Consider the following 17005-nt stretch of genomic DNA (forward strand, 5'->3'; position numbering starts at 1 on the left):
AAAACCTACAAGTCGGCTTCCCTATGAGGCAGGAATTCATGCACAGTGGTGACAGAACCTGATTCAGGGATAATAGTTAGGTGCAGTACATGCATCTACCACAGTCCACGCTGCTTGGGATGCAGTTCCCCACGCACAGGCCATTGTCAGAGAAAGGTTTTCAGGCATTCTTAACACTGGAATAAAGGGGGGAGCACTGTCACCCTAGGGGTGAAGAAAGAAAATTTAGAAAAGGGACATTAACCGGAGAGGGTAATAGCGGGGCGACAATGGGCACGCGAATGATACTGTGACGAATGGGCAAGAGGTGCAGGAATTACCCTTCCCGTCAGGCGATGTGCTAGCACTGTACCCAACTATTACCCCAAAGTCTATGCCACCATTGTGCAGGAATGTTTGCCGCACCGGGAAGCTGACGTGTAGGTTTTGCAACTGATCTATTGCAGCTGAAGCAACGATACAGCTCATGCGGTTAGCGTTTTATCGCACCAGACATGAAAATATATGCTTTTGCCCGGACTCCACCGACTCCGCCCGAGGTCACCCGAGGGAACTCGAGCGGCCGAGCCAACTTCGGATATTCACGGCGTTCCAGCCACTGTAACGCCGTGAATATCCGAAGTTGGCTTTTAGGGCTACGATGCTACGCAGTTGTTTACTTTAGGAAATCAGTACTCTGCAAAACAGCAACAGTTTAACTTGAAATAAGCTGCAAAATGATCGGAATGAAGTCGCGCATACTTGAGAACCACTTTTGAAAAGTTAACAACGTAAGAAATATGCTAAAAGAAGACAAATCTCCCTAGCACATGGCTTACACAGCCTGCAGCAACAATGAAATGTAAGACAACCCTTGTAATTTAAAAAATGCTCAATCTAAGAGGCTAATATTTTGCTCCAATATACACAAACGCTTTATAAAACCTGAATGAAAAAATTTTAAAACTTACATGGAATATTTCTTGAAGAAAGAAGCATTTTCCGTGCGCGGTGCCACCGAACGTCGAGCCGAGCGAACGAGTGGCCGTTGGATGGACGAAAGAACGGAGCGCCCTCTTTGAAACAAAATACAACTGCTGCCGTCATGCCGGCTAAGCGATTGTCGCGTCATCCTTCGAGCTTTTTAGTAATCGCTTTTTCAGCAGCTCGATTGTCTCGGTGTTGTACCCTCCGTTTAGCAAGCGTTTCCTAGATGACAGGACTTGAACCAGCCTTGAACGATGCGCTGCTGTTACTGCTCATCTATGTAGGGCTCTGTGCCAGCAGCGAAGCGCGTCGTCGCCCTGGAGAGGCGCCTAGCTGGTTTGTTTACAACACCCAAACCTGTTCAAGCTGTATTTTGTGAATGCTGTGTTCTACTACGAATAGTTTGCTCACGTTTAGCATACCAACGAAAATGCTTTCATACAAGTGTGCTCAATCAAGTGGAATATTTCAATCACCCTGAAATGAGGATTTGAAGCAAGTTTGTTGAAAATTATTGAGCTAAGCATCTCAGTACCACGACTTGCCACCTCTTTATAAGTTAGTTGCATACGATGCTTACATTTTTTCTCATATATCCGCACCGTCAGCATCATTCTATCTGCTAGATTAGTCGTTTGTTGGCCCGATTCATTAGGCGCTTGTTTCTTTCTCAGTTTAGTTTCTTGCGTATGTTTTATTGGCCAATAAAATGCGGTAAAAGCACATTTCTCTATGCAACCTGTTGTGAGAGCCCGGAAATGTTTGAAAGAAGTCTCCAGTCTGTTAGCGTTTGTCTTTTTATTACTGTGCAATTCCTTCCCCTGGGCGCCGGCCGTCCGCCCCTTGGACCCAGAGTGGTGCGTCGACCCGTCCACCGCTTTGGCACACCTGCGTGGATTTCGACGCGCGCATGCAACCTCGGACCTTGCTCGCATCGCATGCGGTGAGAGAGAGCGATCGGGGAACGACAGGAGTGCGAAGTGCGCGAGGACGGGATTGAGCGGTGCGTCAGCACGGAGAGCAGGCGTTGGAAAACTGTGCGAACGAGCGTGTGCGAAACAAAGATGTGTCATTGTAATCCAGTTGTTATTATACCCATTCTACCTTTTCGTATTTTATTTGTGTTTCCAGTCTTTTCTTTCACATTTTTTTTCGTTCTAATGCTAACAAGTCAGTTTACATGTGGGCATCTTCTCTCCATACACAATATTTTGTAAAAAAAAAAAAACTACCTTCCCCGCGCACGCCTAAACTGTTCCACCACGGAGGTAGTTAGAGAATAAATAAGCTTTGATACCAAATTACGCTTAATTGTAAAACAACGACTGCTTTATTTAGTTTTTGAACTCTACAGTTATTCCTTCTTGCCATATGTAGCGCAAGAATTGTATTGCAGTGAACGACGACGGAATCGCGAAATTGGGGGTGTGAATAAAAGCGGAGAAACGTTACAGACTTAAATAAACGAGAAATTCTAAAATTATGCTATCCATGCACTTGGCATGGCGTCGAATCAAAGTTGTTCTGCTTAGCTGCCGCTCTTGTATACTGGCCGCTACACGAAGCTATTTTGTGTTCCTATGAAATTCAGTGTGACAAAGCCCCCCGCGGATATATTTCGCGTTTCAAGTAATTGTGAAATGTGGAAGCCGGCCCGCCGCCGTGCCGCGGGCGACTCTAGCTGGCTCTGCGATCATTTTTGCCACTGCAGTGATTTGAATATTCGCGGCTTGTTTAGCAAATAGCTGGCGTACTCGTTTGCCGAATGAGTGTTTCAAGATAATCATAGAGCATTTACCACTACCGTATGTGTGCGATATTCCATCAGTGATTAATGCGCCATGGTCATTGCAGTCGTACTTTTGATTATACACGTATGGAATGGTCTACTCTTGCAAAGGCTAAGACGTCAGTTACGCTAGCTGTACGTATGTCAAATAGGTATATGAAAGAAATAGAGCCTTTAAGTATAGCGGCTGATGCACTGCGTCGTAAATTCCCGCCCGGGCGGCGGCCGTGTGCACCTTGAACCACACGTGGAGCGTCAGGGCCTGCGTCTTGGATTGCATCGCGCAGCGTGTAACCCGACAACCCCACCTGCAGAGCGCATCCACTCGGGCAAGTCGGCGCCGCTGTTGCTGGCGCCGTGCCTCAATGTTTTTCTTCCTTTGTTTGTGATGTTTTCAATGCACCTAGCAAGCAGCGAACAGAGCGTCCATATTTCGGCGCGAGTGAGTGCCGTAAGTGGACTGGAACAGAAGTGCGCGGTGTGTCGTGAACAACAGCGGACGCTTGAGACAAAACAAATGTGCGAACGAGTGCGATAAAGAAAAGTGAAACTGTAACCCAGTCATTTGTTTCAGCATAACTTTAATATTATTCATACTGAGATTGTACGTGCAGTGTTTTCTTTCCATTTTTTTTCTAATACTTCACTTCTTAGAGCGACAACGAAGCAGGAAGCGTCGATACGATTTGCCATATGTGGGAACGTTCATGCATGTGCGGACCGACGTTTAATTTACCGCTCAATAACCCAGCTTTAATTTAGATCACCATTGTTAAATCGTTTAAGCGAAAGTATGTGCTGCGATGCTTCGTATTCGTATAGCTTGAACGGCCAAGTGTATTTTTAAAGTGTATTTCGATAAAAGCGCGCTCGCCACAGTCGATCTGAGTCACGTACGAGCCTTAATAGGCCGACGCTTATCGCTCATTAATTGCATCGCACTGCATTCGTGTCCTGCGGTAATCGTCTCTTTGAAGCCACTGTTGTTACAACTAATACACTCGGGGGCAAAGAAATTTGCTAGAACTTTTGGACTTCTCTTCACCCAGAGCAGCAGGAATCGCCACGGGAGCAGCCATGGAAGAAACTAGACCATTGCCAAATAGAATACAAAAAATATCAACCGTTGCCTATGTACGATATATGACGTCGTTTTGATTCTTTCTAATCTCTCGGTCGGCGTGGAGCTATTTATCGCCGCCGCCGCCCTGACGGACCAGCAAACGGTGGTGAACTTATTGACGCCGTTGACCGATCGTCGGTCTCATCCAAATTCGTCACAGTATACATGTGGATTGATTACAGTGCCAGCTTAAGTCAATGAAGATCTAGTGTAAAAGAACATGGTGTAATCCCAAGCAACATCAACAACAGCTAGGTGGAATTAAAGCAAACACGACGGAAACCAGCACCGCGGAACTATAACTATTTAGACACAAGATTTCCGAAGCATTAAAAATTGCAAAGGTAACTTGAAAACATCGATTATAACAGCACAGTTAACGACTCCAAGTATTAAATGAGCCTGCCAACCGCAAAAGCACGCTAATGCGGTTTCCCACGGAATATTTCCAGCCACATGCTAATTTGCATCTAATATTGATTAGTAGGTGAAATAGACAAGACAATGTTGACTAAAGTGTATGCCAATGCATCTGGCGGGACATGGTAACAGAACTAACAGTATTGTCCAGCATATGCCATATAATAGCCAATGTCAGTGGAGTAATGGCTAACGCTGTTCGATATAGCCATCCTTTTGAAAGGGCAATGCCAATACCGTTGATATGTAAGGTATGCCAGTGTATATCTGACACTGGCGGGCCATTGTAACAGAGCTCACATTATTGTCCAGCATATGTCGAATATTGGCCAACATCAGTGGACTGACGGCTAATGCTGTCCGTTATAGCCATCCTTATCTCATGGCAGCGCCAACACCGGTGATTCGCCAGGATATCCAGGCCCAAAGTTGCCATCCTCGTATAATGGTACCACCGATATTGTGAGGGCATCGGATATGACGGGCCAATGTTGTTATCATTATAAATAGGTACGAACAATATTGGTTACCAATGGAATCCTCAGGGCCAGTGTTGGACGTGTTAAAGAATGGCACAACCAATACCAGCCATAAGATGGCAGCGCTGGGCCTACATAGGGCTGATCTCTGCCAACTCACTGACAATATTGGCCCGGGCTGTTGTGCTGCCTGGGGTAGCAGCCAGGGAGTAACTCAACATAATGTATTTAACAGAATATGCCAAACAGGAATAGTATAAAGCACTCCATTCATAACCAACGATAACATTGGATGGTAAGCCACTGAACTTAGCTAATAATCACCCTTTCTTAAATCCACCTATTTCTCCTTTTATGTTCATCAAGATATAGGCGTAAGCTTCTACACTATGTACAAGATAACCAGCCATCGAGGTCTTGAAGCGGTTTAGCCATACCGAATTAACAAGCGTACGTCTTTTAGGAATGCAGTGCATGTCTAGGCATTCATATCCTCGGTACAATTCTAATCGGACACAGGGAAATTAACCTCGTCCTTCAGCCATACAAGCTACAAAATTTTATTTGAGAAACACTTTGGTGCCTTTAGGCCATATTCATACTATTAAGGTGTGAACTAGTGCATCATTTACCAGTATTCTACAAAAACTATCAATTCAATTTCACTGGTGCACGCAGAATAAGGTAGATGTGTCAGGGTTAGGCAGAAGGAATAAAATAAAGGCTGAATTAAAAGTTCGTAAATATATGCAATGCCGTCATTGGTATAACCTAGATGAAGTGGTTGACCTCCACACCAACACGACAACGGAACCCTAGTCCTTTATACGTAAGAGCTAACTGAGATGCCCACAGCATGTATCATGAAAGCACTTTAACCAACAGCAGTCGGCAACTGCATGGACTCCGGCATAGGGCAAGCATAAAATGATGATTTTCTAATTTCATGATGAGATTAGAAAGTTTGAGGACATAAGCTGCTCCGTGCTTGGTACAACACAAACGTGTTTGCGCAGATATGGGATAAACATTTGTGTTGCGCCCCTAGCATTGATATTCGTGCAGGTATATAACGCCCGCACAAAATTTATATATATCAAGAGCGCTCGTTTTCCTGAAGGCTGTATAATATATTTCTCTCTCCTCAGGCCGATTAGCGTTCAAATACTGCCAATGGCTATACATACTGCTCTTACTGTCGGCGACCACGCCTTCTATCATGTTGAAGGAAGCGCAAAAAACAAGAACTAAGAAGTGGGACACGACACGAGCGCTTTTCGTTACTAAAATTTTATTCAAAACCACGGAATAAAACCCCCATCTCATAACTATAAAAACACACAAAGGGAGGGGGGGATTATCTGGAAAAACACGGAACTTCATAGTCACAATGCCGAGCAATAATTATTAAAAGGAAGGAAGGATTCTACGGAAGAGATTAGTTCATATGTGGTCTAGAGATGCAAGCTTCTTTTTTGGTAAAGAAATTGAGCGGTGCGCTTATGCATGTATTCCCTTGTTTTAATTTAAAAAGTATCGTTGATTTCATGTTTAGGTCGTTCCTTGGGGGTTGATTATACTTCGCCTGCTCACACAGGGGCTTCCATTTTTCTTACACACCGCCCTACATTACGGCTTACTGTTTGGATTGCATTCTTCACATCAATGGTACTGGTCAACCAGAGATTAGCCCTTGGACACCGATATTATTTTTCATGTTCATTTAGCCATATATTTACGCAACGTCGCGTCTGATATATGTAGGTATTTCCACAGGAAACTGGTAGCTCGTATACAAGCTCCGTTTGGCAAGCAATAAACCTTAAAATATGACATGGTTTAGATCTTTTCTCATTCAACAACACATCCTCCAGGTTGTCAGAGTTTGGAAAAAAAAATGGGTATAAAATATCAATTCGAGATAAGTACTTTATTAGATAGCTATAGATGAGATGTTGCCATCTGTTCCTTTCTGTAACAATAACATGGATAGGTATATCTGTCTGTTGTGTTTTTGCAGAAAAGATGACAACCAAATGCGTACCTCTCGCAGTCAATACTCTCGTTGCAAGACGGTGCAGGCGCATACCTTTTATTTGCTTGGTAGCCTGCTTTGTAAACTTCGACACTTTCGCGTTATAGCGTTGAAATTCTTTTCCACAGCTGACAACCCATTGACCGCAAATATGCTTTTGGGAACAACAAAGAAGAACAATTCTTTTTCCGACACAGGTGACCGTAAACCGGAATTCGGAAGATCGCGACGCAGTAGCTGGGATCAGACTTACAAGTTTGGTCCTAATATATTCTTGCAACCAAGTCGACACATTCTTCAACGCACATGAGACGAGTGCGTTCTGGCACACACTGGTGATGGCTCAACCAAAGGAGAGTTTGTTGATTGTTTTCTAGGTCGGTCGGTGGGTGAAATATGGTCCATCATTTAGGGTCTGAAGTTGTCGGCCCGAAAGACACTGGCTCCCGCAAACGAGGAAGTTTGTTATGGTAGAAGCGCTCGTATCTTCTTGCGCAGATGAATTTTGTGGTCCGTTGCTGTGTCGCAATTTCCCCAATACATACATGCTTGTTGATTATGTTGCATTTTCAGGTCACACGCCAGACGTAGCACGTCCTTGTAACACCTGACCTGCCTCCTAACTTCGAGCTTAGGGTACGGTCAACCCGTCGGTCAAGGCCGGTGGACTGAGGGAGGCATCCACACATGCTGACGATTTTCGGAAGGCAGTTGCCCTGTCTTGCGTATCATAAGGCAATCCTTGGTTTCATTACATATATAGATATTAGCATGGCCAGCGAGGCCGGCCTAGAGAGGTGGAAGTTAAAACACCCATCAGAGCCCGTTGTAGAAGAAATACATAGCAGTAAGATGCACATATCTTTAATATTAAAAAGATTCAACTCGCCTAATTGTCACTCTTACTAATGACTGCTTTATTTGTCCTACGGCATTATCTTACTGGCCACGCGATCATCAACTGTGTTCAAGATACTCCCGTTTCTTTTGTATAGAGTTTAAGGGTAAGGAAGAAATACAAATTGCTGCATCTAGAAATAGACGTCAGCACAAATTACTTTAGACAATAGATCAATCCATATTGTGTACATTAGTCAATGTCAATGGCGCAGCATAATAAAACCGAACGTGAATATTTTATTTATTAGGCGATGCACGTTTACCAGGGTTGCTGTAGTAGTTCCGCAAATAGGTAAATACCTTCTAACAGTTCCGTTTTCATAGCACGGTTTTGTAACACTAATATGTAGTTTGTTTTAGCCCATGAAGAAACAAATATTGTCAAATACAAAACAATTGTTGGCACGAACGCCAGCAGCTGATTCCTGACCATTTTGAGACTGAAATTTGTATTTCGTTATTGAGAATGACATCTGGTGTGTTTACGCGAGCTGGTGGTTTATTTATCTTCACATTAATAGACCAATCATCGCAGTGGTGTGGATGTACGTGTAGAGGAAGAAATTAAGAACTGAGTGCTTAGCCACAAGAAAATATATGTACAGCGATCCCTATTGTCAATCATTACATTGACAGATACCCGGTTATTTCTATTTATGTAGCAGAAGATTTTACGACGTCGAGGTCAGCGGAAGTAGCGGCTCGATACAGATCGATGCAAGTCAAGTCGAGAAACGTTCGCCCAGAAGCGATAGCGCACAGGCTTTTTAGGGATGCAGTTCTATGTTCAATTTGAATGGGTTACGTATCGACGCATTTCTATCCCGCAGATATTAACGAGTTGTTTGTGCATCAAAAATGAAAGAATTGCTCGACCGGTGTTATTTATGATGCAGTCAAATATGAAGTTCTCCAGTGTTTCTGTTTGGTTTGGTAATATCGTAAAAAATCAAGAGCAGCATTAGAGATTAAATTGCGTTTTTCGAATGATTGCCCCTGAAGTCGCAAAGCGATAAGCTACAAAAATACAGAACACTTTATTCCATTCATTGTCTAGGTCGTAGTTCGCAACATACATATCAGAGCGAGTCCGTTTAAGTTTTCTTGCCTTTTATGGAACGCGCTGTTTGCATACATATATTTTGATGGCATAAAACGTTTTAACTCTATGAATGAGAACTTTTACAGAATTGCTGACGTCAACGAAGACAAATGTCAATTTCATGTTTACCGTTCCATACACAGTCTAATGTAGACAATAATTTACATATCTTGTAAACAAATTCAATGTTTTCGAGAGGTTTATTGTTTTTTATTGAGGTTTATTGTTGCCCTCTTTAGCAAATTCGTAATGACACTAAGGTAGAGCATTGAAATGTGCACCCTTAAAACAAATTTATCTGTTTCCATCTGTAGTGTTTGAAGCATATCCGGATACATAATGGATGTCGGAAAAGGCGCTTGAAAAAATGTATATGCCCCCAAAATCGTATATCTGTTCTTCTTCTGATAACAGGTGGAAAAGGAAGACTAGAGGGAAACAGTAGGCGGAGAGTTACGCACTGTGGGCATTACAAAAAGATTTTAAAAAATGCAAATAAAAACGTCTCCGCAGTTTCCGATACAAATAAAAACATGTATCTTCACTGTGTTGCTAGGAAAATGTTGAATTGCAATTTCCACGATTTGATGAAACACAGTAGCAGGGTTGACATGGTTCGGCTATGGTTGGGTGCAATGCTGAGACGCTTAGTCGTGCAGGACATTGGGTTGTAAATCAGTTTATTGTAGGAAGCTTCGTTAAAGTGCGAAATTCATAGCCGGCAGCGATCAGAATCAAAAATAAACAATGAGGTGGTTGCTTAATCTTTGACTCAAAGTTGATGCGAAGCGCCTTTAACAACGCCTGTCCTTAGCGCAAAATATTGTTACGAAGCGGCAAGCCGATGAAAACAGGAGAACAAAGGACAGAAAGATGTTCGATGGCACTGAGATGATGTTTTATGAAAATGTTGCGGGGCCTAGCGCTCGCGCTCCTGTCCGCACCACTGCCCGCTTCTTCCTTCTCAATTGTCCGTAACATTACCCGGGGCCACCGAGCGATCGTCCCGATTGTGGAGGAGGAACTTTACTGACGTTGATGATTCCATGGCATGATGATGGGCGTGTCTGGATATTTGAAGAAGAGGAAGAAGGAAGGATAGAACGGCTTGCCAGCACGATGATTCCCGATGAACCTTGGCCCAGGACACTCTCGGGCAACACGTTCGGACGACTCGATGGCGGAGGCATGGCATAGGTAGAAGAAGATGTCTTGAGGTGTAGCGGTATCTTGGGTTGTTGCGCCTTTGGTCGGTACATCTGATTAGTGGGGTCACATATGGTCGTCCGGGTTTCTTCTTCTGTCTTGTGGTCACGTGTGTCGTCTCGGGTCCGTCTCTCCTTCGTCATGTCTTGCGGTCGGGACGGGGGGACTGGGCGGAGGAACTCTAATATCTTGCTGGGTCCGGCAGGCTGGGGAACAGCCATGCCACGCCTCCTAACCTACAGCCGACGGCGCAAGAGGTCGCAGGGCATTGAAGCTCCGGACCAGGAGGAGGGGGGTGATGATGGAGTACACAGCACCTCCAACCAAATGTTACGAAACGGCAAGCAGATGAAAACCGGAGAACAGAGGACAGAGAGATGTTCGGTGGTAGTGAGATGACGTTTTATGAAAATGTTACCGGGCCTAGCGCTCGCGCTCCTGTCCGCGCCGCTGCCCGCTTCTTCTTTCTTAACCGTCCGTAACAATATTACTTGTTTCGTTTCATTTTTTTTGTCTTATTTTAATGCTTAAGTTTTAAAAACTCGCCTACAGTTGTCATAGGCGCGTTTATTCTTTGCAGTTTTCCTATTATAGAAACTCCGTTAAAACAAATACAGACTGTTTTTCATCTTCACTAGCAGATGACTGCTCAGTGAGTGGAGAAATGGTGTACTCCCCACAAAAGACCGCTGCATAATACAATTGCGTCACAATTTTTATTAGAAGTAACGCACGCATTTTTTTCGAAACAATGTTTATAACAATGTTAAAACGGCATCAGCAGTACCTTTTCGGCCACGGAGCTCTGTACGTCTCGCCTAATACTCAAACATACATTAAAAACGCAGCATTAATTCAAGCTATCGGTACATTTTCATCGAAGTAAATCCCCTAGCTCTATGATCACCTTTTTCTAATTAGCAATATGTCAATATGGTAAGTTGTGGGCTCTTGTTTCTGCGATAGGGATGGTCCTGTTTTCATTGCTAGCAAATACGCCACCGGGAAGTGCGACGCCTTAAAAGGGACGGCCTCAATGCGAGTGTGCTCCGTCTAGCTTTGAAATAACTTTTTAGATAGCTCCGTATTTCTGATCCTAAGTGTGCATCCTGGGAGTGGACAGCAAGAGCGAAAGATTGCTCACTCTCACCAACTCGAAGCCAGCTAGTCCTCGATAAGTTGCCAATATGCGTATACACGACATACCATACAATTGCTCAGAGCATTTCTAAGCCCGGTACATAGCCCAACAAAAAACATTGTCATTTCTGCATTCGCAGGTTTCATAGACCGGAAGCAGACGTAGCCTTCTTGCGATGGCCGCAAAGCATTTTTTTCTGTTGTTTTGTTCATTTTCAAATCTCCCAAATAAAAGCCCATAGAAGGTCATTATATGTTTATTGTTAGATGTTCAATACGCTTAGCTCATGTCACCACTGTTTGCCTATTAATATGGTTACTGCATGCACTCCTGTATAATGCTGCCACTGTACCTTTACCACGAGACTAAATTACGGATAAATATATGGAAAAACCACACCCCTAGTATTTGGTGTGTAAAGCCCAGAGACCGACGGTTACGCAAGAAATAAGCTTGTCAATTGATTATGATGGCGGCAGCGTCACGCATCATTTCATAAATATTTCTGATGTAGGCACTGGGCAATTTTTTTCTTCGCTCTGCGCTGTTCTCGAGCGGATGCCTCCTCGAGGCGAGCAAACTGAATCTTTCCCATTGTGGCGCTAGCCCTGCATAGTTCACTGCCACTCTGTGCGTGCACTGTGGTCCCTGGTGATATTTGATGACACTGCTCCGTGATATCTGTGCATGCGGTATCCAACGCGACGAATTCTCCGAAAGCTTCGAACGAGCCGAGACTCGTGCCATCAGGGACATCTTAACTTCAGAATTACGCCTAACCATCGGGTTAGTTGACAATTTCGAGGTCCTGAGCCGGAATACGCGCCGCTAGAATTTCAGCGCACTACGAGGATGCCACTATTTTCTCCGGCGCCACGTTCACCGACCACACAAGAGCCCATGAAGGTGCAGGTCGATACCTTGGTGCTTTCCATCTTGTAGCAGACGTGGGAGACGCCCTCCTTCCAAGGCTTTCCTGGCGGTAGCCCAGAAAATTGGCTACGTTTGAGGGTAGTAGTCTAGTAGAATTGCTGGGCGACGACCGGAAGCTGTAGCATATTTTTTTTCTGGACGGTGTAGCCAGCACCTGGTATGCAACCATGAGACCACTATCACAGAATGAAGTTATTCCAAAGACCTGTTCCTACAAGCTTTCGCCATCGTTCTCCGCAAAGGAAATGCCGAACTGCTCCTTTACATGAGAGTCAAACTCCCTAATGATAGCGTCCTCCTTTATATCGAGGACAAGGCGAGGTTGTTTCATCGGGCGGATACAAACATGTCTGAGGACAAAAAGCTTCCTTATCTCATGAAGGCAATGAAGAGATCTTCGCTGGTATAGTGTAATTTCCCTCGAAGGCAATCGGCGACTTTCTGCCCGAGGCCACTACCACCGAGAAGGCGCCAGGGATGCGACCCAAGCACTACGAGCGGCCGTCTAGAGCTATGACTACCTCCATCGTTGACACTAATCGTACTAACCTGCTCAGCGAGTCCTTGCGGGCTGTCGTACTCGAGGAGCTGCAAAAACGTTTCAACGACAGCACCGGCTTATGTATCCTGCCTTTCGCAGATGTTTTGAGAAGTGGTCGACAAGGCGCTCGCTCAGCATCAACCACTCACACAATACCACATCTAGACACGACCTACGCCGCAGTCGCTCGTCGTGCAAGTCCACCTACGACTGTGCACCCAATGAAGCTCTCACATAGATCTCTTCTGCACCTCGCACTTGACCTCCTCACAGTGCGTCCAGCAAAATCGATGTCTGGCTCACTCGCGATCATCTGGAAACTGTGGCAAGGCTGTTCATCTGTACTGCAATTGCTATTACGAAAGCATAGGTCTTTCGGGATTTTTAGCCTACACGCGTATACCACAGCCTGGTGAATGACTACTGCTACAGATCCTCACTTCCCTGAAACACCCGAATTGCAATATGAATATATTCCCGGTCGCATTCATCCCTGAAGTACTCTTCCACGGCACTGGAAAATTATGAGCTGCATGCAAACGCTTGGCTGGGGTTTTGCACAGCAGCGATGTTCTCAAGTTCCTCAACCTCTGTAACCGGATGGCCACACCATTCCACAACGACACGAAGTGCACCAGCTTGATCCGCTGCCTTGGCGCGCCTGTTCTCCGACGACACGAAATCAGTTAATGCTACACCGCCGCCGAGACCGGACCCCATGAGGTTCCGGTACCTCTACAGCTCTAACCGGCCTAATTAATATTTTAGTGGGCGGAAGCAACGCGACAGTGCTTGTTGATGCCGGCCGAGATTTTTCTGTATTAACTGGTCTTTTCGCCATCACCCAGAAAAAGATTACACCCTGGACAGGCCCGAAATTTTATACTGCCGGAGGCCACTTAATCCCATGCAGTGCTAGGGTAAGAGTGCATTAATTAATGTACAAAGCAATCTTCGTCGTACTTGCCCAGTGTTCCCGTGACGTAGTCATTGACATGGATTTCTTAGCAGACAATAGGTAGTTATCGACTTGCAGTCCAAGTAAGTGTACTTACCGACAGAGAACGCAATACACTGTGCTTCAGAAAGACCGACAGCACTGTACATTCGTCATGATCACGTGCCAATTATGCCCCATTCTAAGTGTGATGACATCTTGTACTGTGAAGACGCTACGAAATTTCGAAGATTTCGTAGAGACTAAACAGACCCTGGTTGAAACAAAATCTCGCTGTCACCAGGGTAGTCGTTCATAGCAAGGATAGCAAAGCAGATGTCCTACTCATTAATTGTGATGGTGAGCATTACCCTTTTAGCATTGGGACTGTAGTGGGTCACATTTGGGGTATCATAATGCCTCGAAAACTTCAAAACTGTATTTGTTGTTTTTACTGCGAAAGCAATACTGCTAGCAGTTTGAGCCGTCAGCGTGACCCGGCGGTGACCATCATTGACCTTTGACCTTTGGACGAATTCCGTAGACGACCCCAAGCTGGCAGGAGCTGCCAACTTGGGTCTCTCGTTTCACATGGGACGGTTATGTCAGAATCAGCATGCCAGAACCCTGGCATTCACGTTACCCCTAGAGCCCAATAAGGCACGTTCATACGGCTTAGTTAGAGAGGGGCTTTATGTGTGGGCAGGGGAAGAAAAAAAAGAAGAAGTATGCTCGGTCATCCGCAGCTATTGATTTCGCTCAATATTCGGTTCAGCAGCGTTGAACTCTTCATCTTTTTAACAGCCGCCAGCATACGGCCTTATCACTGTGATTCCGGCAAGCGTATCAATTCTGCATCCCGTGTTTGTTAATGCTCGTTGTAGCGATACGACGCGTTATCATTTTCTTTGCCGCCAACGATGCGCTGAGATATGTCTCGAAGATTCGGATCACTCGAGCCCATTTCTACAATGCTCTAGGCGGTGCGAGTAGTATATTGGGATATTATCTAGATAGTTCTGAGCAGCCTTTAAATTTAGCGTTGACAAGTGTGACGGGCTTTCTTTGTTCGACGATCGACGAGCACGTTTGTTGCTATCGCCACCGCCGAGTTGTTTAGTTTTTTGCGGGCGCGAGTCAGCCAAATAAAAAGTTAATTTCAGTACCATCAAGCCTGTGTCTTTTGGTGTCTAAGGCCTTGTCACCACTACGTGGCAATATGGGTTGCCGCCAACGCGCGTGCACCCGCACGAGAAAAATGGAGCCGCGCTGTCGCGCTGCGTTTTGCGGTTAATGTTGTTTGGATAGTTTTGGTCACGTACGTCCCACATGAGGCCACGCTTTTCTACTTAGCAGATTAGGGCCTCGATAAAGGTTGTCTTGGCCATTTTGGCCGAACACTGCGCTCGAACGAACAGGAGGCGTGAATTCACGTGGCTCCTTGGACGCATGCACCAGCCTTGCTGAAGAAACAGCAAACTTCAGCCAAAAAGGTCCCGCCGAGTTACGTGGAGAGCAGATCCATTTCTTGGCAAGGAAAAACACAAAATGACATGTGACTGGAAGCTTATTGTTGGACTCCGGCCCTGACGTCTGTGGACGCTCCGCGCGAGCCGTTTTTTTTTTCTACTTCGCGTAGAAACAGACAGCAGCGCAATTTCTTGACAGGCACGCGTCAGAATGCCAAAGGCGTCCCACCATCCGCGCAGCAATCGCGCCCTTTATCGCGCCCTGCGGTGCCAGCTCTACAAAGAATATTGTGCCCCCCCCCCCTTGACAGTAACCTTACCGAGTATCTCTGACTGAACGCGCCACTATCACCTTCAACAGAAAGAGGTGCTTCGCGACGATGTCGTCCAGCCCTCACGGTGTCTGGTTTCAGCACCTGTCGGTATGGTAAAGAAACAGGATGGTACGCCAAGTTTTCGCTTTGGGTAACACTGGCTAAAGAAAATTACAAACACACGTCTATCGCCTGCCTCGAACTGACGATGCTCTATGTCGCCTCTCTTCGGCGAAATTATTTTCTTCGATGGACATGAAGTCTGAATACTTGCAACTAGAGGTAGATGAGACGGACCTATATAAAAAGGCGTTTATAACCTCTGATGGGCTCTAACAATTTAAGGCTACCCATTTGGTCTTTGCTATGCGCCGGCTTCTTTTTAATGATTTATGGAAAGTGTGCTTGCAGATCTGAAGTGGCAGTTATGTCTCAATTACCTTTATGGCATGATGGTCCTCGCCCCAATGTTCTCGAAGCCCCTTTGGGGCCTTAAAACGGTTTTGCAAAATATAACATCATCTGGGCTTACCTTAAAGAACAAGAAGTGTATTTGCTTACACCGACCCCAGCGTCCTGGCGCATGTTTGTAAGCTAGGCTGGTGTCCTGCCATTTCCTCAAAAAATGGCAGCTATTGGTAACTTTTCTGCACCCTTAAACGAGAAAGCTGTTCAACAATTTCTTTTGTAATGTACTTACAACAGGCACTTTGTCTAAGTTTCACTCAGATCACCTAGCCCCTGACGTATCTGACAAAGACAGGCATGCCTTTAACTTGAGACACACCACAGGCTCAAGCATTGCAAGCGCTTCAACCTGCCTATAAGCTCCTCCCAAATTAGCTCACTCATAAAAACGCTCACCGAAAAACGTTCATGCATAGGTGTCACGCTCCGCTTTACATCTATGGGAGCCACCTAGGCCTGGGAACCGTTCTAGTTCAAATCCAAGGTACCCAAGGCGGATAGGAACGTGTGATCGCTTAAGCTAGTCGCAGTCTGTCTAAAGCTGAATCTAATTATTCTGCTACATATATAGTATGTCTAACCATACTATGCGCGACGTCGAAAAACCGGCCTTATCTTTATGGGAAACCATTCAATGTAGTTATTGACGCACCATGACCTGTGTCGGCTCCCGAACTTAAAGAACTGGTCAGTCCGTCTTCTGACATGGAGTCCAGCACTATTTAAATTCGACATAGCTATCACGTACAAGTCTGGTCGTCACGATTAGGATACCGACCGGTTCTTTGGTGCCCCGAAAAACCCTTCCCCCTTCCCAAGATAATAATCATGATTCCGAATACCTATCAATGTCATCAGCGCCGAGCGCTGAACAACAATCTACATCGTGAACGTTGACGCATCGCGGACTATCAAAACTGTGCGTGTACAATTTCTCTAGAAGCTTTCTAGCGTGTTCTACTATCGCTATATTGGCGCGAATGTGTTCTGATGAAGAAACATTTTTAACTCACCAAGCTCAGAACCTGATTTATGTAGCTAGGCGACTAAATGATGACGTTTTACAATCTCCCATTATAAGCCAACTTCTGGAATTGCAAGGATTCAATAAAAGTTCCACTGGTCTCGTTTTAACGCAGACGTTTCACACTACGCCAAAGCGTGTCGCGGCTTTGAGCGTTG

Source organism: Amblyomma maculatum, chromosome 11, assembly GCF_055883805.1.
Source record: "Amblyomma maculatum isolate TAMU_Amacu chromosome 11, ASM5588380v1, whole genome shotgun sequence".
In the NCBI taxonomy this organism is placed as follows: domain Eukaryota; kingdom Metazoa; phylum Arthropoda; class Arachnida; order Ixodida; family Ixodidae; genus Amblyomma; species Amblyomma maculatum.